Source organism: Papilio polytes, unplaced genomic scaffold, assembly GCF_000836215.1.
Source record: "Papilio polytes unplaced genomic scaffold, Ppol_1.0 DF824303.1, whole genome shotgun sequence".
Classification (NCBI taxonomy): domain Eukaryota; kingdom Metazoa; phylum Arthropoda; class Insecta; order Lepidoptera; family Papilionidae; genus Papilio; species Papilio polytes.
In genome coordinates, this window is record NW_013524901.1 from 2,063,514 (window position 1) to 2,086,429 (window position 22,916).

Consider the following 22,916-nt stretch of genomic DNA (forward strand, 5'->3'; position numbering starts at 1 on the left):
GGGGGGGCTTCTAGGGCTAATATTATTCATATTTATAAAATAAATTGCTATTTTACGCTATTCTAGTTTTACCAAGACACGGCAACTACACGTTTAAATAAAAAGGAAGTTGCATACATAATGTAATAAATAGCATAAAAATTCATTATGTTTACATAGTCATCCTAATTGGTTGAACTAGCATGGCTAAATCATCGGTACAACAATGGCGTTGCACAATGGAACAATCGAGGCAACCTGTCCATTGTGCAGGAGTCCTCAGACCTCTTCACGTCGCGTCTAATTAAGGGGTCCATGTCAAACTCAGCGCATAGACCCATTTAGGTCGGCGCCGTCTAGCACGTCTCGTTTATATCATTCGGCGTTTTATTTGCACAGATATAGGGAGATTTATTTTATCGCAGGGGAGGAAATGGAGCAAATTAAGTAAATATTTTCTACAACGCATACGCTTGCTATTACTAATTCGCTTAGCACACAACCCTTTTATTCCGAATGAACATCTTAAAAATGACCAGAGGCTAAATGGTCATTTTCTTCATTCTATAAATTTATGGAACCCCAAGTAAGAATTTCGTTCATACCAACATTTAAAAGCCATCAAAGGCCATAATTTTTACTCTAGATTTAGGGTAACCCTTAACTAAAGACACCTAGCTAAGAATAATTTAGAGGCTAGTTGGTGAAAAAGGGCATAAGTCACGTAATAACTGCTGAAGAAAATAACCTATTTTTCCTTCTGTCTTGCGAAATAAAACCTATTATAAGGGCATAGTAAACGTCAAGACAACTGTTCTCAAACAGTGGTAGAAACTAATCAGATAGGCGAGGGCTCACTTGGACACGTCCGCAGGAGCAACGACCTAAGCGACGCAGCGCTAAGTTTGCCAAGTTAACAAGTTACGCTCTAAGCAATTAACATGCTGAAGGAAAACAAGGTTTACCGGTTATGTTATTTGAAATAACGTATGCTTTTAAACTGTTTCGTAACAACTATAAACTTAAAATTTTTTGCTTTTCCAAAGTCATTTATATTGTTAGTCAATTATTTTTTGATAGCAAAAAGAATGAGTAAAATATGTATTGAATTGTTCTTGAAGATAACTGAACTTTCAATGCATTTAGTGTTTACTTAGTGAAGACCAACTTGAGATTTGAGGACAAGGATTTCAGAAACACAGTTCAACTTGAACTCAGGAACTTTACTGGACTTACAGAAACTATTCAAAGCTAGCAAACTATTGCCATAATAAAGTACTAAGTAAGCTAGTAATAGATCAATAACATTTATTGTACCAGAAAAAATACAAACAATCCATATGAATTACTATTCAACATACGTTAGTTACACTTACACGTTATCTAGTTTCAATTAAATCTATCATAATAAAGTAATAAAATTCTATCATTTGTTTTACAATAAATAGTTTATTAACTATGTCATATTTTGATGTTACTTCTACTTTTTAACAGTGGTAGAGCCCGCTTTAACATCGCACGAATGGCCCACCCGGCGAAATACCACGACCACACAGAAGACAGGCGTGAAATTCGTCTGATGAGTGAGGTGCCGGAGGCCTAATTTTGGTTCCTTTTCCCTTTTCACTCTTTTCTAAGTAGGAGAGGATGGGATGGGAAAGTGGATTTGCGTTGTTTTAGATGGCCACTTGCTCGTTTGCCACTTTATAATATTAAAAAAAATATTTGAACTAAATAGCTTCTCTATATTGTAGGCATGTGTTAGATACGCCAGTATATCTTTATCCAATCAATCAAGTATTATATGACAGGCTTCTGCAACGTAATACTTCATCGATCATCTCTATGATGCATGTTGCATGCACGTATTATAAGATTCAATCGTTATGAATGCTCGATGTGTACGCGTCTTCATATACTACAACACCTGCATTCCTTTACATCCTATCAATACCGAAAATAGTGCGTGTTGCAGCCTCTCTCGTGAAACTCCGAGCAGATATAAAGTTTGGATAGGATTGTAGCTGTCTAACTTCCATGTTATAGAGATATCATACTACAAATTGCTAGTAAGACGTATGAACATACTCTGGATGATTTATTATCTATACTTGTCCATATCTATAATATAATATAATCAAGAGAAAAGATTTGTATTTTTGTATATATTGAAATAACTCAAAAACTACTGGGGCGATATTAAAAATTCTTTCACTATCAGAATGGTAATTTATATATGAATAGTATATGCCATATTTTTTAATGTTCTTTAATTTCACGGAGACGAAGTGGAGCAACAGTTAGTAGTTTTATAAGAAGGTATAACCAACACAAGTCGAGAAAACCAACACGAAGTTGACACAACTGGTTTGCATTACTGAAACATTCAATATGAAAACAATGTCATCTCTTTCGTTTTTGATAAAATATGTTTACAACTTATATTAATAAAACTCGTTAACATACAAGTATCACAATTATAAATATAAGAAAGTCCTAATTAAAAGAAATAAGATCGCATTACAAGATGGATTTGATTATAACAAGTCGACTTAACCATGTTCTACATTAATGGTTTATGCATCAATATATCTTGGTAATGTAGCGATGCGGGATTGCTCTGTCAGACGAAGAGTTATAGCACATGTAAGGAATAATGTAAACTATTAATATTGCTGTTAACATAACCTTACAGAGTTGTTAATAGCCATTTAAGGATGACTTCTTAGATGAGCCTAAAAATTCCTAATACTGCAATGCTAGGAGATTCTTTCTTTTGATGACTTTCTCGCAATAGAGTGGTTTTAAACCTGGGTTTCTAGGTTTAAGCATAATTACTCTCACAGCTAAATCTACTATAACACATTCCTTACTAAGTACTCGAATTAAGCACTAATCTCTGGGTAGATAGAGGTAAGGTGTCAAGACATTACACTCAGAGAAGTGTAATTTATACTAATATTATAAAGAGGAAAGATTTATATTTTTGTATGTATTGAAATAACTTAAATATCCGAAAAAAAAATCACTTAAACTAAAAAGCTACATTATCAGTAATTAACGTAGCTAATATATTTAAATTTCATGAGGGTGAAGTCGCGAGCAACAGTTAGTAAATAATAAGTAAATATTTTTACGCTTTTTGTGTATTTATTTAATGTAAAAATGCAATGCAATTTGCTTCTAATCAAGTAAAGTTTACCATACACGTATGTAACTGTAAAATTTGTAATTCTGTTGTTGCGTACGTGACGAACCCTCTGGGCCGGGAGTTAGAAAATTCGTTTTATAACATAATCCGTTTATCGCGCTAACTCATTGCGCAATTTGCTAACAATTGGTTCGAGATTCGTATATAAATATAACTTAGGATAAGGTCTCTCTGAACGACGTGAATAAAATATTTTAATACTATAATGTTCAAGGAATACGTGAAAAATTATTGTGTTTTAAATTCAGTATAGTAAACTATAAACATTGTATGGCATGGTATATAACCAATATTCTGTCGTGCATAACTTGGAAAAAGAGTAAAAACAATTGTAGCTTTTACGCCGTGTCACAGTAAAAGAATTAAATCGCCTTCCCACTGAAACTCGAATAAAACACAAGAGGCTATCACCATTAGGGCTATCATTTAGCATGTACATACATATGACAAGTTTTCGATCGAATTACATTTAAATCGTCAAATTACATTTCACCGAAATAGGTATGACATATATGACAAATGGGTATTGTCGAAGACCATGTATTTATGCAGAAATTCGTGGTTATGTAATTATATAACATCCGCTGAACGATTGAGAAGTTTGTCAGACCCTCGTTCTCACTGGAAGAATTGCAAACATATTTTTTTTTATGTAAGATATAAAAGCACACGGATGAAATTCCACACGATACTAAATCTGTTTACATCCCACCGACTGATTGCGTTGTCGTTTCATGGAATTGTTTTATTTGTATAGAATTTCATTTCCCGTTACTCAATGCTAAATGCGTTTTTTCTTATAACCATTATCGTAAAACTTTTTCATTAGATTATTTAATATAATAAGTAGGCAATGAGTCTGAATTATCCCGGGAAACAAAAATGAAGCAATTTTTAACCCCATAAAAGTTACTGGATATCTTTTGCTGTAAAAGTTTTCAATGTTATCTTTTACTAGGAATCTCAAAAAACTTATAAAACCATATAACATTAAATTATTTTTTTATGAAACTAAGAAACATTTGCCAAAGATCCTACCTCTCATTTTTAAGATCAAAGTTCTTTTCCTTTGCTAATTATAAAGACTTTTAGTTCAGAATGAACCTTATCTAAATTCCTAAAGCGTAGCAGCTTCCCACTTGTTAGTTAATTAGGAATGCTAGACGCCACTTAGTGCTCGCCACGTCAAAGCTTCTTGCGCGCCACCTTGCGGCCTTCATTTACATGATTAACCTCTTATTAAGAAGATATTAATTTGTAAGAGTAACAATTTACATAGCTCATTAATCGTGTAAAGAGTAAATAGTGTAATTTTTTTTATTAAGTATTTAAAAACCTATCTTATATATGAATGTGTCAATTCCTCAAATTGTTTGAAAATCATTTCACATCGTGTTTCTTTTGGATACGGGATGAAAATCTCATTATTTACTTATTTTTTTTCTTTTAAAATATGTACTGACTAATTCCTGTTATCTCTTAGAGTACAGCAATACGTTTAATAATATCGATATGCAGTTAGACGTCTGGACTATCCCCTTCGGAAAGGGAATTTTAAATTAAAATCCATTTGCAAATTAAATTCATTCCAAAGGGGATTGGATACTCGTACATCAATTGCGCCGTTTTCACTATTACAACTTTCCTTTCACATGATTAGACATTGTACTTCGAATTCCTGATGTTTCCTACAGAGTTTCCACCATACATGTACAAAAGCACACGAAATAAGAAAGATAACGTCACAATGTCACGAAATAAGTTTGTATAAAAGTTGAAACCAAACCTAATATAAATCACACTGTCAATGGAAATTTAGAACTAAATTTCGATGTCAGTAAATTGGAATGTATAATGAGAACCACTTGAGATAATTCAGTAGGCGTTTCAATTAATTTAAAGCCTGAGGGAATAGTTAGTTTACGTTTACTATGCCACATTTATTTATATTCCGAATTATCTATTACATAGAACCTGATGTTTGAAATTTGTAGGAAAACGTCACAGATATTTAGTTGAAAAAAAATTACTTATTACTAGCTACTTACTACTTTTATTACTAGCATCCGCCCGCGACTCTGTCTTGTCGAATTGAAAAAAACAAAAGTGATTAGCCTATATGTTCTTCCAGACTATCCTCTATGTCTATGCGAAATTTAATCGAAATCCGTTCAGTCATTTAGTCTACAAACTCTAACATACATTAATCTAAACTTTACTTTTATAATATTAGTGAGAAGGAGATAGTAAGATTTCATACATACTGAAACATTTATTAATGAAATAACTAGAAATGTAGCATCGGAATCTATTTTTACCATTGAAAATGCTAAAGCGATACAGCTCTGCAGTGCCCTTGAAAAGCTCTGTACGGTATTGTATTCGTTAGCTCGGTTCATGCATTATGTATCGAACGATACTCGTTCGAGATTCTTGGATTTTTATCCCATCGCCTCTCATTGTTTCGCTTATGACAGAATTTAATAACGTACAATGTTTTGCGAATGTTTTTGTTTGTCAACCGACTCGTATGTAGTAATTGTAATTCTATTTTAACAACAAATCAAAATACTGGGTTGAGACTTGATATTTTATAGCTTGAAGTAGCAGAGATATTTTGTCGCTACGTTGTCAAGTTTTTGCAGTACTAACTTTGCTCCGTGACTCCGTCCGCGTAAAATTAAAAGAGTAAGTAGCAAATGTGTTCTTCCCGACTGTACTCTACATCGATGACAAATTTAACTCTGGTCAGTCTAACAGTTTAGACAAACTAACAAACCTCCATCGATCCATCTAAACTTTCGTATATATAATACTAGTAAAAAGTCTAGTTTAAAACTAAATACAATTTATGTTTACTAGAGGGTAGCCCTCTATTTTATCCCTTCAAGACAACAATTGTTTTCCTTCGATCAAATTTATTGTATTCCTTGTAAAGTTTTCAAGCTTATAAATTCGGCATAAGGTATTACGTGACCGCATTCAATTAATAGCAGTACACTAACGAGTACATTGTCCAGTGCAACTAGACACCCGATTCTAAATTTAAGGCCGACGGAAACCGGTAACTATATACTTAACAACCTCTAATGATTACATACTTTTGTAAAGAGAACATTGTTGGTAGATAAATTGGTCACTAAGGGAGTTCTTTATTGTAGATTTTTTATACTGTCATTAAGAGAGGTAATTAAAGCTATGGAAGTAAGATCATGACCAATTTTATTTATAACAAAAGATGTAAGAGAAACAGTTTTTTTATCATAAAAAATAAAAATGTCTTTGTTTATATTGCAACACCTGGATATAACAAAAAATGCTTCTATTTAGGTATCGACTGTTGGCATCAGACCAATAACTCCATAGCTGTTATTGGTTTGAATGCAGATTTATATTTGAAATGTAAGAATAGTTTTCTTCTATAAAAATTATAATTTAAAAGATAATTCCACTTTCTTTTACCAATAGAGATATTTTATTCCAATATTAAACCTAAGTCTTTCTATAAAAGGGAAATATATCCAACTATCTGTAGCTCGCGACTTTGTCTATGTAAAATTAAAAATATAGACTATGTTACTCAATAATAACGTAGCTTTTTAATGGTGAAAGAATTTTTGAAATCGGCCATGTAGTTTTTGAGTTATTTCAATACAAACAGAAAACCAAAAACGAATAATTCCTCTTTGTAATATTAGTATAGGTAAAAATAACGTACAATTGTTAGTTACTGTCTCTTTCTAATTCTTTGTAAAATGTGAGATAAAAAAATCAAAACAAAAGGTAGTACAATTTTTGTAACGTCTCGTATAATGGCTGCGAACACGACACTCCTGATGCATGCACTTGAATGTCCTCATAAACTTCCCCACAAACCACAACAACCACAAAAGTAGCTGCCGAGTTATGCGAACGTATTCTAACTAGATGTTCACGTACTTTCTTACTACTTTTACAATGAAGAAATACTTTATTTCAAATAACTCCTATACATATGCTAATACAACGTTAATTATAAAAATAAACCGCAATCTTTATCGTTCTAAAAGATATGTTAAAATTACTTATAAAGCCAGCTACATACGCTTAGTTTATCTGGTATAGTTTCAACTAACAATCGAAAAATTCAGTTAAAACCTATTGGTGAAATTTGTTACAATTTTAAATGTCAGTTACAGTTTAAAATAAACACTTCGACTGTACGATTAACACTGTCAGAACTTAGCGTGTGTAGCGGGCTTTATAATCTGACCAATATTTAACATATAGAGGACTTATTAGTATCATGTTATTGCATTGATTCTTGTTTATTAGAGAGATTTGTCATCAAGAAAAGACCTCGCCGCCGGTAGCTTAAAAATAAAATAAAACATTATGAGGTTTTAACCGACGTAGTTCGTAAACTCATTTTATTTCATAACAGTAAACTTTACTTTTACCCAAAACGATTCCTATAGTGTATCGATGGAAAAAATATTCCTCTTATTGCATCGTTACTGTAAATCACCACGGCCCAGTAAAGCCATCTGAAGTTCCGTTCGATTTGAGAAAATTGTACAATATTTATTTATCAAGCATCAGATATCGGAATGACCGTAATCGATTCTTGAACACAATTGATGTTCGAGAAACTTCGCTTTATACAGGTTGAGTTATTTAGAATTACAGCTTCACATAAGTTTGTGAAACAAAACAGCGCGGGCACCACAAAAACGAGTAAATAAAAATGTCGGCCTGTTTTCTTTTAGTAAGACCTCGTATTTAAAACACGAATTATATCTTATTTCTTACTAATATTAGAAATTTGAAAGTTTAGATGGCTAGATTTTTGATAGAGTTTGTAGCCTTAACTGCTGAACGCATGTCGATGAAATTTGACATATAGATGTAGAGGATAGTCTGGAAGAACACATAGGCTACGTTCCTTTTTTTAATTTAACCGGAAGGAGTCGCGGGCGAAATCTACTTTAGTTAATAAATAACAATGAAACCCTTAGTACATTATAAAGGGTGCTAAAGCAAGCTTACATTTGACTCTCACCTTGCCGTTAATGGTTTTTCTTGAAAGATTTATTACTAAGGCAACCCAATATACCTCAAATTTTATTACCGCTTTTATTACCCCAACAAATTAACTTTTACTTTAGTAATTGTGTTACCATTTAGTACTATGATTAAGTATATGATAATGAAATAAAAGAATACTATACACATTAAAAGATAAGTTTTATATTATCAAGTTAAGCAAGATAATATTACCGTTAGATTCTGTACAAACACGTTTCGTGGATTCTTTTTTTACAAAGACTATGTAAGGGATGGTAATGCGTTGTATGTGTGGAAAATAATGTTTACAGTTGATGAGAATGTGGTTCTAAACGTTATTGTAATGCGTAATCTTTCCAAACGTATTAATTAAATTGAAGTTAAATGTATTTAAAACGCCTACAGTATTCAAGTGAGATCTTATCTCACCTTCTCTGGACTGGGTTTGAAGAAATTCATAAGCTTCTAATACACGGTAGAAGCACAATTAATTACTTATTTTAATATTAAATTGTATCTTATATTTAAAAGTATAGAAAGATTTCTATATTTCAGGAGTTTATTTTAGTATTTTTTTAAATTAGAGACGTCGTTGAACATTGTTATTAGAGTTTGACGTGTAACGTCAGGTGCCGTGACAAGGGTACGCTTTTTGTGAATAACTTATTGAAGCGTTCACTTGTTTAATAGATTTATTGGGATTACGGAACTTTCTGTGACGCAAAGTTAGTGATCATAATGAACGGTTTGAGAGATTTTTTAAATAGTTATACCGTAGTTTTTATAATGTTAGATAACGAAAAATGCGATGGATATTTTTATTGTTAGGCCAGAATATGTTCTTGTGAAAAGGTAAAGATAATAAATAAGCATAAATAACAGTAGGAATAATCGTCTTGATATCTGCATGGAATATGGAATGAAATATAATATACTTCAGTGACCAAGTTATATGCAAATATGAAAATTCGAAACAAACCGAACTACAAACGAGTATTCTAAAAACCAGAGCTCTTACTGATAGCCAGTTTATAAGTAATTAAATTAATATTCATGAGGTTTGAGATAGAAAGGTCCGTGTGCCGGCTGGTTGCACATCGGTGCATGGGAAATATAACATAGTGTGGGAATTTTCTCTATCATGTTAAGGTTGTTTCTTCAACCAGTGTAATAATATTTTCTTCGTGTTCATTGACTACGAGATTTCTATCAAAAAATGGATGACAAATCTATTTTCGCGGTTTGTCTTGCGTTTTACAATTGGTTTTGTTTAATTTTTTTTCATAATCAGTTCAGTAATTAAATGTAGTACCTACATCATTACCAGCCTTTGTTTATCCACTCCTAGACACAGGCTTCCTCTCCTTTCCGTAAGCAAGAAATAATACAGTTATCTAAAATCAATATCTATTCTTTTTATAATGTTATCAACTCAAACATTCGAAAACAGCACAACCTTTCAAATTGTTTGAAAATGTAACTTTAATTCCATTCACTAAGTCACAATTTGGTTTGCACTGGAAATTATATAGTTATTGTGGTTGGTTGTTCCATTTCGTTGTGGTACAGAATAATACCAGACTAGCGATGGCCTCAGGCAGGAGTCGGCTAACAGAGATCGGTAAACATTTATCATTAAAGTTTCGATTTTAATAATATATTTTTAGCTTTTTTACAATTGAGTGACGGAATAATTTTAGATGCAGTTTCTTCTATTTTAAATACTCCAATATTAGAACAATTAGAGACAAACTCATAGACAGTGTTGGGCAAAATTTAATTAAAAATTAATCAATTGATAATTTTTTATTACAATTAAATTTTGCACCAAACTAGTCACATACTCGTAATTAACAGAACAGTTTTATAGCAAAATACCAACAATACTGATTTTTGCGAGCAAAAGCTTAAAAAGAAATCTATAATGTTAGAGCTATTTTTAAAACATCAATAAAAGGGTCTGCCTGATTGTATTTTAACATCGACAAAAAAGGTAGAAAGTGCCGTGGCGAGTGGAAACCGCGGCGAATGGGAACCCCAAAGTTTGGAGACGACTTAGCGTAACACTGTGGAATTTATTATTCCCCTAACAAACTTGTTTGTTCACATCCTACAATATTGGAAGAAGCTTTCATTCGTTCATCTACAATTTGTATGAGAGATCAAAGTGGGCAGTCAAATATGGCTTAAGGTGTAGTTGCGTTTGTTATCTGCTCTAAGTAATATAATAAGTATGTTATGGTGTATATTTGTAAATTATAATATGTTATAATGTAACGCTATAAAATATAAGAAAGAAACAAATAAGAAAGCAATTTAGTAAATATTCCGCTGTTCAAACAAACTATCAAAAATGTGGTATATTTATTGAAAATGGGTAATCTTCTAAGTTCAACTATCAAACGTTATCGTTTAATTACTACCATAGATATTTCAATTTTATATACTTAAATAGATATAGAGAGGTGATGTTGGTAATAAGACAGAGAAATAGTTTAAAGAGATTTAGTCGGACGAATTTACTCTTAAAGAAAGTTTCAGTAACTATTGAGTTTTTACAAGACTTTAAACTCGGGAGTTAATGTCTTAAAAACTAAGCAACTGTCATTAAAATATTAGTAATATTAGAAATCTGCAATTAAACCACTATATCCGTTGTGTTGTTTTAACACAAGAGCTTACAATATCAAGAGCACGATATCAATGGGTGTTGAAATATTTCAAAGTAAATAATGATTATGCACAAAGCTGTAAAGAGCTTTTAAACACGAGTTCGCAATTTGCTCGCGTCTACCGGAGAGCTTTTAGCGTCATTCCTACCGATAGCAAACGAAAATATCGATGTGTTTGGAAAAATGACTTCCATATTCTTTAAAGGTTGTCTTTACAATGTTTATGAAGTTAGTCATATTTACGTTAGAGTATTCTACAAAGTGAGTAAATATTGGAGAGTTTAATTTAAAAAAAAAAAACAATTTTACGTAATTGCCAAGTTGTCAATGTGAATTTTTGCAATTCCAACGATTGCATACTTTATTGATAATTCCAAAATAATTCAATTTTAAGATATATGGGTTATACTTTTCAAATCACATAATTTGTATTTACTAGATAATTCTAAATATCTATTCTATCTTTTGAAATAATGGTTATGTACTATCAAATTAGACCTGGAATTAATTAAGCGAGTTCCCAATTTCGTTGCAGAGGGAGTACTAATGAGCGTATTGTCCAACACGGCGGTTCAGCTTACATTGGTTATGATACAAGTACTGAGGAAGCAAGGGACTACTGGAACAGTGTCCATTGTCACACGAACCGGCAATGGTGCTGAATTAAATCTAACATTTGGTAATGGTTTTGATATTTAACAAGTGAATAGCGAATTGTACAATACGCTTATAATTGAGGAAACTATATTAATTACATTTATAAGGTCTTCAAAGCATATATTTGTATATGTCATAATTGACATTGTTTGTCATTGAAATATTTTGACACAGATAAAATAAATACCATAGATGTTTTTAAAAGTGTTTGTGTTTGAATAATTCTAGGATAGATAGAATTATGACGTAGGAAATAGAAAACTATTTTCTACTTAGACTAAGTTAAATTAACTAACAAAAGAATGGATGTATATCTGTAAAAATTATAATAAAAAATATATCTCTGTTTACCACTCATGGTTGGTTTTTATATTTTTTTAATGTCTTGAAATTATTTACAATATTTTTTTCTTTACGTTTTAGATACAATACACATTTTATTAATACTGTGTGACGGATCACGTATCGTTTTTATAGAGATATCACGTCGTTCAATGGAAACGTGGAATAAAAAAGCGTAATGAAACTGGTATACGGACTGCATACTTTGAGGCAAAGGACTTAAGGGTAGAGGAATATCGACTTTATTGTAAAAGGAATATAGTTTAAATTACAGTGACAGGTCACATCGTTAGTATGTCTATAGACTGGTGTGTCAGTTAATTAAAGGGAAAGAAGCCTTTGATGAAACCCTAAACATGCTCCTATGCATTAACTTTTGACTAACTCGGATTTTATTGCTTCGTTTACTAATGTAATGAAATTTTATAAATACTTCAACTTCTTATGTTTAACATTAAGGATGTAATACACATTCTCGCTTGCTTGTGTTACTTTGAACGTTTGATTATTTATACTGGTATTTCTATATCAATACTTATTTATACTAATATAATAAGGCGTAAACACACACTACTATGTAGCGTAGGATGTCAGCAATCACAGCATATTTTTGAATAATCCTTTCTTTGATAAAAAGCCTTACACTTGCGACACGCTTTAGAATATATGTTTTCACGCTATTAAAATTAGGGGGTAAATAAATGGGGAAAAATGTGGGAAGGGGACTAACTACCAGCTGTAACATTACCGAAGCAAGGTTATTATGGTAAAGGTAATTTTGACATTTGTAGTTGAGACTTTGACAAATGTAAATAATAAAATATTTTTTATAATTTCTTGCGCATGAAGCTGCACGGGAACAGGTTTTATTTTATAATTATAGCCTTGCCAATATAAAAAAATCCTGGATTTTTGAAAATCGGCTTCTTTCTTAAAGTGGTCACAGTTTCAAAGTTTTCCGCAATATGTAAAGAATGTTTATATTACTGGTCAGGCTATACCAGATGTTTTAGGTTTCAATCTTATCATATTATTTTTTTAATAATTTCAATCCTCTAAGATTAACATACTTGAGAGTTTATTTTATTTTTAAAAATGCTAAAATGTAGCGCATGTTTTATCCGGGCTCTGTCCGGCGGGATTATCTCATTAATTAACAGGGATCAGTTGTCAGGAAATGCGGGAAATCGTATGACCGGCCTCAATCCTCAGTAAACCCTTCTATCGATATGTTCAAATCTGATGCAACACTCAGAAACAAACTAAGGGTTAGTTAGTGACTACTTAATGATTGTGATTAACTACACCAATGTTTTTTGAATTCTATCTAAAAACGTGCGTAGCAATAAATATTTTTATTAGGAATATTTTTACTGCGAAAGATTGTATCTAAATTTAATTGTATATAACGAGGGAATGTTGTTTCGTGATTTTTTAATAACACCAATTATATACAGGAGGATGCCAATTTTAAGATAATATAAAAATATGTAAATACGCATTATTAAATATTAAAAAAGGGAAAAACAAAAAGAACTTCCGTAGCAGTTAAGAAGAGAAGTGAAAGCTCACATTGGGATCTTTATTAAAAGCTTCGGACGGAAAGCGCCCGAGTTCGCTGCATTATTTACATTCAGTATGGAAACGAGGGCATTTTCATTATTTTTTCATTTTCTCACTTTAAAAAAGCAAACACTCCGGTAAAATTATACGAATGAAGTGTTTTTCTGTTTTTTTAAGATGTTATTAAGTTTTGAGGCAAACAAACAGTTCCTTTAAAATGTATCATAGTAGTACACTTATGTGCAGTAGAGGACATTTATTTCCTACCCAATTTAAAACATTTATTACTAGTTTTCGAACGCGACTACGTCGGTGTGGAATGAAAAAAAGGAAGCAGCATACGTGTTCTTTCAGACTATATGCTACATATATGCCAAAATTCATCAAGATCCGTTGAGCAATTTACAAACTCTAACAAACATCCATCCATCTAAACTTTCGCATTTATAATATTAGTAAGAAGTAATATTTATTTTCGCTTTCAATGCCTTAGTTCTCTTCTAAGTTTTCTTGCGTTAACGGAGCTACAATCATAATAATACTAATATTATAAATGCGAAAGTTCAGATGGATGGATGTTTGTTAGAGTTTGTAGCAGCCTTAAGGGCTGAACATACATATCTGGATAAAATTTGGCATAGATATAGAACATAATCTGGAATAACACATAGACTACTTTTGTTTTTTTTTCCACGCGGCCGGAGTCGCGGGCAAAAACTAGATTGTTTATAAAAGAAATAAAGATTTTCCTTACAAGTTTTAAAGTTTTGTGTACTTTCAAGTGAATAATTTATAGAAATAACTATTTATACACTAAGGTTCTACGTGATCTCTCTAACGACTCTTTACAAAAAAACACCATTTATCATAAAGATGCGACGACTTTTCCCTGTTAGCGTTGTACAAACATTTCTGGTGTTTGTTGTCTTAACTTTTTGATTTAAATACGTTTGATATACGCTTCAAATAAATTTGTTAAACTTCCTTGCATCTTATATAATTTTGGCCTATGTGAAATGAATCGATTAATATTTATACCGTAAAAAAACTGAATTTTTGAAGTATCTTTAACTTTTGTTGACTTAATTTTATTAAACTTGTGAAAGAGAAATGAACTATTCAAGTTTTTATCTATTACAGCTCAATTTCGAAATAGAACGTTCTACCATGAATATTAATGTATATCTTTGTTATATACAGCCTTAGAAACTGGTATGTCCGGTTGTGGTCAAAGCACCTGGTAACTCATTGTTGCATTACTGTACTAACTGGTTTGTTGAAGCCGACAGATGTACGAAAGGGACGTCGTGAGAAAATTACTTCATAAGTGCACACATATTTATTTTCCATTGCGCGAAGTTTACTGTTATAATAGGTAATTTCGTAGCGGATAGCTGTATATAGCTGGCCCCCTTTTGTATGAACTCGTGTTAGATCACTATTGTTTTTGTCTTACCTCTCTGCTTCCAAATTCATTCAATTGATTTACCTGAAAGCAAAACAATTATATAAATTAATGAATAAAGAAGATATGAAAATATAATTCACTAGCTTTCGCCCGAGACTCCGTTCGTATGGGATTAAACAAAAATAAGCAGCATAAGTGTTCTTCCAGACTATCCTCTACATTGAGGCTAGATTTCATCGAAATCCGTTCAGTAGTTTAGGCGCCAAAGTTCTCCATTCAACTTTCGCATTTATAATATAAGTAAGAAGTACAAGATTGGTACAATTGAAGACCAGATGTTTTAAATGATTAAAACAGGTAACATCAACATGTTCATCGTTATTTGCACAAGAATGTCTTTTAGGATCGATTATAAAGAGTACTTAATCGAATTAAAAATGAAATGAAATAGACGATATAATAAACAAAACATATTCTTTACTTCATAATGGCACAGGTAAAATTTCCTCAACCTTCAACGCAATACACCGATATGACAACACAATTTACAATAACAAATTGAAGAGACGTAAAGTTCTTCGAAAAGCAATTTCTTTTAAAACACTACTGACGCGACTTTACGACCGGTTAAGAAAAAGGCATACGTAAAACCGACAAAAGGACGGATGGGAGGCAATCTAATTTGTATTCGCGTCACTTCTACAGCCCTAAAGTGTAAATAGAAACACATTTACAGACCTATAAAGAAATCGAAGCCGCTATTGTACTTATTTAATATATTTTACATACATTCTATATCTTCACTCTCGTATCTCTTTTGTTTGTAAGGCGGGAAAACATATGCCTGTAGATGTTACATTTACAAGCAACCTACTGGCACGTGCCAGCTATAGTCGTTTGCAATCGCAAACTGAATTTGAAACGCAAAGTAGTGAGGACGACATTTTTTATTTGACAACTACGGGCATCTAAGTCGAGGAATAGGGCGAGGGGGTTCGAAGGTTACTAATGATACGTTTGACTAGAATGTGGTTCGCATTAACTGGAATGCTAGCTGCTACTATATCTTACTAGCATATGTATTCCTTCCTTACTTGTAGACTATCTAAAACTTGTGATCTGCGAAGTTATGTTAAATCTAACAATTTCTTATGTTTTTTTTTTAATTTAGTGAGTCATAAATTATCCACGTAGTATTACTGACGTGTAACATCATTAAATTAATTGGAAATGGCACATTGATGATTAAAATTGCACTTGAGTGTACTTAGCGACAGTATTGAGTCGTGGATACAAGTGATGTGAATTAATTTAGTAAATAAACTTTATTAATTAACGTAAAAAAATGTACAAATTAATCAAAGTCATCACAACTTCTGTATCTATTTTCATTTAAATCCATTCAGACTTTATACATTTAGGTGGTAACCAATATCCATGCATCCATTCGTATATCCAATTTCTCGCATTATAATACTAATAAGTATATTTTAAGTGTCCAAGAACCATCTTTATTAAGATATTCCAATATCGATTACTTAAATTTTAGTACTTGTACAGGGTAAGCACATTCGAGGAATGTCGACCACCAAGATGGCGTCGATTGCATTGGTACGAACGATAGTGGAATACAGTCACTGGAATTCTTCCACGGAATTCCGGTACACTCGCCGCCGTGTAAACCGTACCTAATGCAAAGAACATCGTATAGTAAAACGACACAATAAAACATTTAATTAGTTTGTTAATATTAAATAATCACAAAGATATATTTAATATTACTTAAACATTTCATTTTGTATATTTTTTATACTAAATCAACCCTAAAGGAGTCAGTTAGTTACCAATTAAAGGCTGAGAATAACAGTTAATGCTAAAAGTAATTTGGAATTATCAGATCTTAAGACTTCTATGATTGTAAACCGCGAACTAATATTATTCTGTAGCCTAAATGTTAAAATTTATGACAAAACGAGCTGTTGCCCGCGACTTCGTCCGCGTGGTATTAGAAAACATACGAACTATATAAATTACAAAAAGCTACGTATCCCTCGGGAACCGGACATTTCTCGGGGATGAAGCTTATCCCATGTGTACTCCAGACTTTGTTTTATATCTATGGCAAATTTCAATAAGATATATTGAACCGTTGCAGAATGATCTAATAAACATTAAAAAACTAAATTAATGAATCCCACGGGAACCGTAACTATTCCCGGGATAAAAAGTAGCCTATGTGTTCTTCCAGACTATGCTCTAAAGCTGTGTCAAATTTCATGGAGATCCGTTCAGCCGTTTAGGCTACAAACGCTAACAAACATCCATCCATACATCCATCTAAACTTTCGCATTAATAATATTAGTAAGAAGTAAGATAAAAATATTATGAAGTCAGAATCTGCAATATATACAGTATCAAGGAGAAGCGTCAATAAAGCTTAGGTTTGAAGATCGCTGTGAGTCAATAAACGCGTTTGTTGAACGATAAATATTTATGAATGTTTTTGAAGCGGCTTGATGAGGCGCCTGCTGGAATGGCATATTAAATCGCGACTCGCGGATGTCTTGGCAGCGATTGATCTTTATAGAATACCCTATTTATTTTATTGAATTATACATTAAAACAAAAAGATAAGTTTTAACATTTCCATTAACGTGTGGAACACCACACATTTGTTGCGAGAAGACGGACGGTGTACAGAAAAAGGCTATCTTTCCTATCCGTACTTTCCTTAACCAAATTCCTTCTCTCTTCTTATTTACTATAGAATAAGCACGTCACTTTTATGCAGGGAATTCGCATGCCAATAGTACCTGGCTTGCCAGTTACTGTAACTGGACACTGATTCGTCTCATGCGGTCTCGTGAACATTTTTCTGGCATGTGTATACGCGTTGTACCAGTAGCTGTATGCTAGCTACTCCGTTTTACTGGTTTGTGTATTTTCGCCTTTATAATAAAATATGAACATACTACATAAAAGTGTCAATCCCATACTAAGACCGTTCTTGCAGAAATATCAAAATATCAGCGTTTAGCTGATCATGCGAATTCAAAAATAACGATCGATCTCTCCTTTAGCCAGACATGACCATTATTATTCGTCTCACGTACAACTGTGCAAGAGCTCAATCCACGTGCGAACTGACTATATGTTTCAAACATCTAGCTTTAAAAATCAGAAGGATTTTTGCCTAATTTAATCGCCTAATTTTAGTAATGTCGCAATAAAATAAAATATTAATTATTTAGCACCAATATTTTATCCACCACTCAAACGGAAGTTTATTGAGTTTTTAAAACTACTTACCAAGAGATTTCTCGAACTTTTATCTCTTCTGACGCTTAAACTTGGTATTGCTTGGAATCAGAGGATACAACTTAGCATTTATAGAAGGATTTTTTCATCACTTTGCGGACCAAATTAATTAATCGCACTATACTTTAAAAAAAACTTTATATTCCAGCAACGCGTAAACACGACTATTGTTATAATCAGTGTTTATTAAATCTTTCAAACAAACTAAATAATACATTATGAGAGAGACCTAGCTAGCCAAGGGCCGTGCGTACACAGGATTACGAATAATCCGTGAGGGCGTTGTATCCATTCGCATCCTAATCCACATGGGTATTAAGGTCCGACCCCGATAGCCAACAAAGAGCAGAATGCTTTCCGACGATAAAGGAATTAAAATTTTCTAAATTTATAGCCCCGGGAATACGAGAATTGGAAGGGTAACGAGAATACATTGTCCTCGTATGGTTTCAACGCTGGAATAAACGATATATTACTTAAGTTATTGACTTATTGCAGAATATAATACAGATACAAAATGTTTCTTGTAAGATAGTAACTTTACGCACTTTTGTCATTACTGATATTATAAAGGTGAAAGTTTAGATGGATCGATGGATGTTTGATCTCCAAACCTGCATAACAGATCTTGATGAACTTTGGTCTGGTAGTACAAACTTTGAAAGAACACATACGCTACTTAATTCCGCTCGGACGATCCCCGGGTAAAAACTAGTATTACATATTTTTTCTAGGCTGATATCGTATTTCGAATATATTTTGTAATGTTACCATTACACTGTTAAACCTTTAAAATGATTTTATAAAAAAGCAATAACTTGTTTTGGTATTAACATACGAACTAAAGCGACATTTGTTTATAGCCAAAATCTAAATAGTATGAAGATCGTTTTAAACGTAACAAATAATTTATCAAGTCACTTTTAAAAGCTTCTTTAAAGCTCCACCTAAAGCTCGAATGGTCCATTTACAAAAGACTAATGGACGGACCGGTTTCCATTCATAGTTCATTTAAACATGCTCCTGTTTCATTGTTTTTACTACGCATTTCAAACGCAGACTAGAAATGCCGTTTTTGGTATCATCTGTAAAGCTTGAGTTTATGCTTTATTTCCAGTAAAGCTTTTAATACTAATGAAATACGTAATATTTCTATTTTAATCTGTATTTAAATATTGCAATGATCTTACTTCTTACTATCTTACTAATATTATAAATGCAAAAGTTTAGATGGATGGATGTTTGTAAGAGTTTGTATCCTAAACGGCTGAACGGATTTCGATGATATTTGGCATAAACGTAGAGGATAGTCTGGAAGAACATATAGGCTACTCACTTTATTTCCACGCGGACGCAGTCGCGGTCGAAAGCTAGTAATTAACAAAGAACATTAATTCGTTTACAAATTGTTTGATTTTTATAAAGTGAAAATTTACTTTATGCATTGACATGTTTTGTTAATTGACTTTATTTTCGGTCGATATTAAAGAGAACGATAAATATTTGAAGATCATACGTATCAAAGTGTATTTCGTGGTAGCGCTAAGTGAGATAAACGTCATTGTAAACACACAGCGAACTCAACAAATAACTGGAACAAAGGAAAATATATTAAGTTGGATCATAAAATATACGAATTCAATAAAAGATCTTTGTTTGAATTAAACCATAAAAACTTTCTATGTTCTACATTGTTGAGTACTATTTGTATTTTTTATTTTTTACACACTAGCTGTTGGTCGCGATTTCGCCCGCGTTATATTAAAAAATATAGCCCATATTACTCAGAGATAAATTCCCTTTCTAATGGTGAAAGGATCTTTAAAATCGGCCCAGTAGTTTTTGAGTTATTTCAATACATACAAAAATCCAAACATCCAATTTTTTCCTCTTTAAAATATTGCTATACATAGATAATAAATAATAGTATAGATATAGATTGCTGAATACGTATAAGCGATACGATTTTTTTTAATCTTTACTGGGAAAAGGGGGATTTTTGTCTCTGAAAAGACATGTCAATCCCGACGATTATTTTATTGTTGCTTATTTACTTTCAAGTTTAAGAAGTCATCTAAGTATTTAAAAATAGTATAGCAGTGTATGTATGTATGTAATTTAAGTGTAATGGCACACTATGCAATAACATTTAATTAACACGAATGAGGACATCTGTCGTCTGGACAATAACGAGCTCATCTCAGATCTAGTTCAAGGAATTTTAATAATAATGAATTGTCGAGAAATAATACTAGAGTAGTCTCTATAAAATAATAAGGTATAAAAACCTCGATACATTTTTATAAGTTAACTAGATTTTGCCTGTGACTACGTCTGCGCGGAAATAATAAAATAGTAAGTATGTGTTCTTCCAGACTATGTCCTACATCTGTGGCAGACATCCATCCATTTAAACAATCACATTTATAATGTAACTTAATTGTAATTACTGTAGTTTCTTAGAATTGAATAAAAATGACGGTAGAACAAATTTTTAACAGGGTAAAAAGAGAACAGGAGGTTCAAAATAACTTTCTATTGTTTGAAAAAGTTACGGACTCTTCATCATATAAAGAGATAACATTTGGTAAACTATTGTTGGTTATTGGTGAAGCGAGCATATCAACGTGTTTATTTTACATACAAATCGACACACAATAAAACAAATAAGTTATTACATTGGTGCGCTGGGGGTTATACCGTTTACCCCAACCGGGATGTTTGCAATTTGCATGAAATTGGTCCAAAACTGTGGCTCGTTCCCTTTGATTAAAACAAATTCCAACGTTGTTGGTTGTATGTTGGGATGGTTTGGAAAAATGCCTGCTTCGCGTAAATTAAGGCTTCGAGTCTTATAAATCACCGAGTTTAAGATAAGCCTGTACGAAATAAAACATACATAAAATGTATGAAAACAAGAGTGTTAAAATAACATTTTAATATTAGAGTATATTAACAGAAACTTTTTTAATTAACTTGTAGCGCTTATGCTCGGTTTCCCAGTTACGTTTGTTAGGGTCCTCTGTACCTATTTTATAATTATATGCTCATTGACGACGTAATCCATGCAGTAATAGTACTTGCATTGACTCAAGACTAGCTGTACATTTGACTAGCTTCCCTAAGTTCAATAATTCACTTATTATTGCAAATCGAGTTTAGAACACATAATTGTTTTAATCATGGGTAAATTAATATTAATCTGTTTTATAATTTTAGAGTATATTGATGAATTGTTACTAAATGTTTTCCTACTTTAATACGACAACTGAACGAACGTCCAGTTCCGTTGGATTGGTCTGTAGGGTGAACATATAAATATGAAAACAAACATGGAGACGGGTCATTCGTTGAGTAGTCGTTAGGAAGGCATTTTAAGTATCGGCACTTGATTATTTTAAAACGGATTGGTGATTAATGTTATGAAGTGAGTGAGTGAATAAATAATTGCAAGGATATTGTCGTTTGAACTTTTGGCCATCCCCAAAACGTTTAACCGTTAGTGTTATTCTATTGCATGAAATGCGTTTCCAATCTACATTAAGTTTTACTCAGTTGAAATTTAGTTTAATGACTAAGTAATGATAAATAAATGGAAACATTAGAAACCTAGCTAAATGTTCAATGTCAAAGAAACAAAACTAAAAGAATAACAGAAACAGTAAACTTAATAAAGCAAAACGTAATTAAGGTCTCATGTGATATTTTCATTTGACAGTTTCTTCCGGCTGCGCTTCGCCATAACGTCGGTCGGTGAATGGAGTAGAGACACAAATTGCTAACTTTATTTAACCACAAACCTCGTGGGTGCTCGGGGTTGCGGATTTGAATATTCAGATAATCTTAATAAAATATTATAAAAAATAATTAACAGAACATTCGTGCAAGAAAATAATTTAAGTAGTTAACCGGTTTGATATAAATGTCTTAAAAACCCACAACCACTTGTAATATTTTATGGGCTATTGCGAAATAAATACATTATCACCAATATTACAAAGAGGAATAATTTGTATTTTTGTATGCATTGAAATAACTCTACCACCATTAAAAAGCTACATTATGAGTAACATAGGTTATATGTCTTATAATTTCACACGGACAAACTCGCGAGCAACGGCTAGCTGAGTTTAAGTTTCAATGAGCAAAACTTAGTATAGAAATTATATCTTACGAGATCTTACCTTTCCACTACTTACTACGTACTACTTACTCTTAGACTATATTATCTGACCTACATATGAGTGTATACGAAAACAAATGACTGTTTGTCTGTAAGTTGATGTTATGTGTAATAGGAGTCAACTAGTCTTCAACTCCCACGCGTCTGACTCATGACATCATGTCTAGACATACAATTTGCTATGGCACATTTGGGAATTGGGACAATCATTGTACAACAAAGAACTTTTGGTACGAAAATTTTAGTATAGTTAGGCTTGACTATCAGGAGGGTTCTTTTTCACATATGTCCCTTTTATTGTTACCTCTAAAGGTAGTTTTGGCAATTATCGCCGGTTTACCAGCATTTAACTATACGTTACGTTACGGTTTTCGGTTCGTTAACTTGATGCGTTTCCGAACGTAACTTGAGTTTTAATCCGTTAAAAATAATTTCAACCTAACAGTAATAAATTATTAGTTAATGATGAAATAAATGGAAACTTCAGCAACCCGGCATTAATGAATCTTTATAATCTATTTGTTTATTATAGTCCA

General features: G+C 32.2%; 1 protein-coding gene across 6 annotated transcripts in view; it reads right to left on the reverse strand.

Annotated features, from left to right (window-relative positions):
- Positions 1 to 22,916, reverse strand: part of LOC106101242 (protocadherin-like wing polarity protein stan) — a 99,442-nt gene that overhangs the window by 32,121 nt on the left and 44,405 nt on the right. For 2 of the 6 annotated variants that reach the window (XM_013280422.1, XM_013280413.1), the window contains exon 2: positions 14,927 to 14,959. The exons of the other annotated variants lie outside the window; for them this stretch is intronic. The gene's annotated coding sequence lies outside the window, so the exon portion shown is untranslated. The remainder of the gene's footprint in view (positions 1 to 14,926; positions 14,960 to 22,916) is intronic. 6 annotated transcript variants of the gene reach the window in all.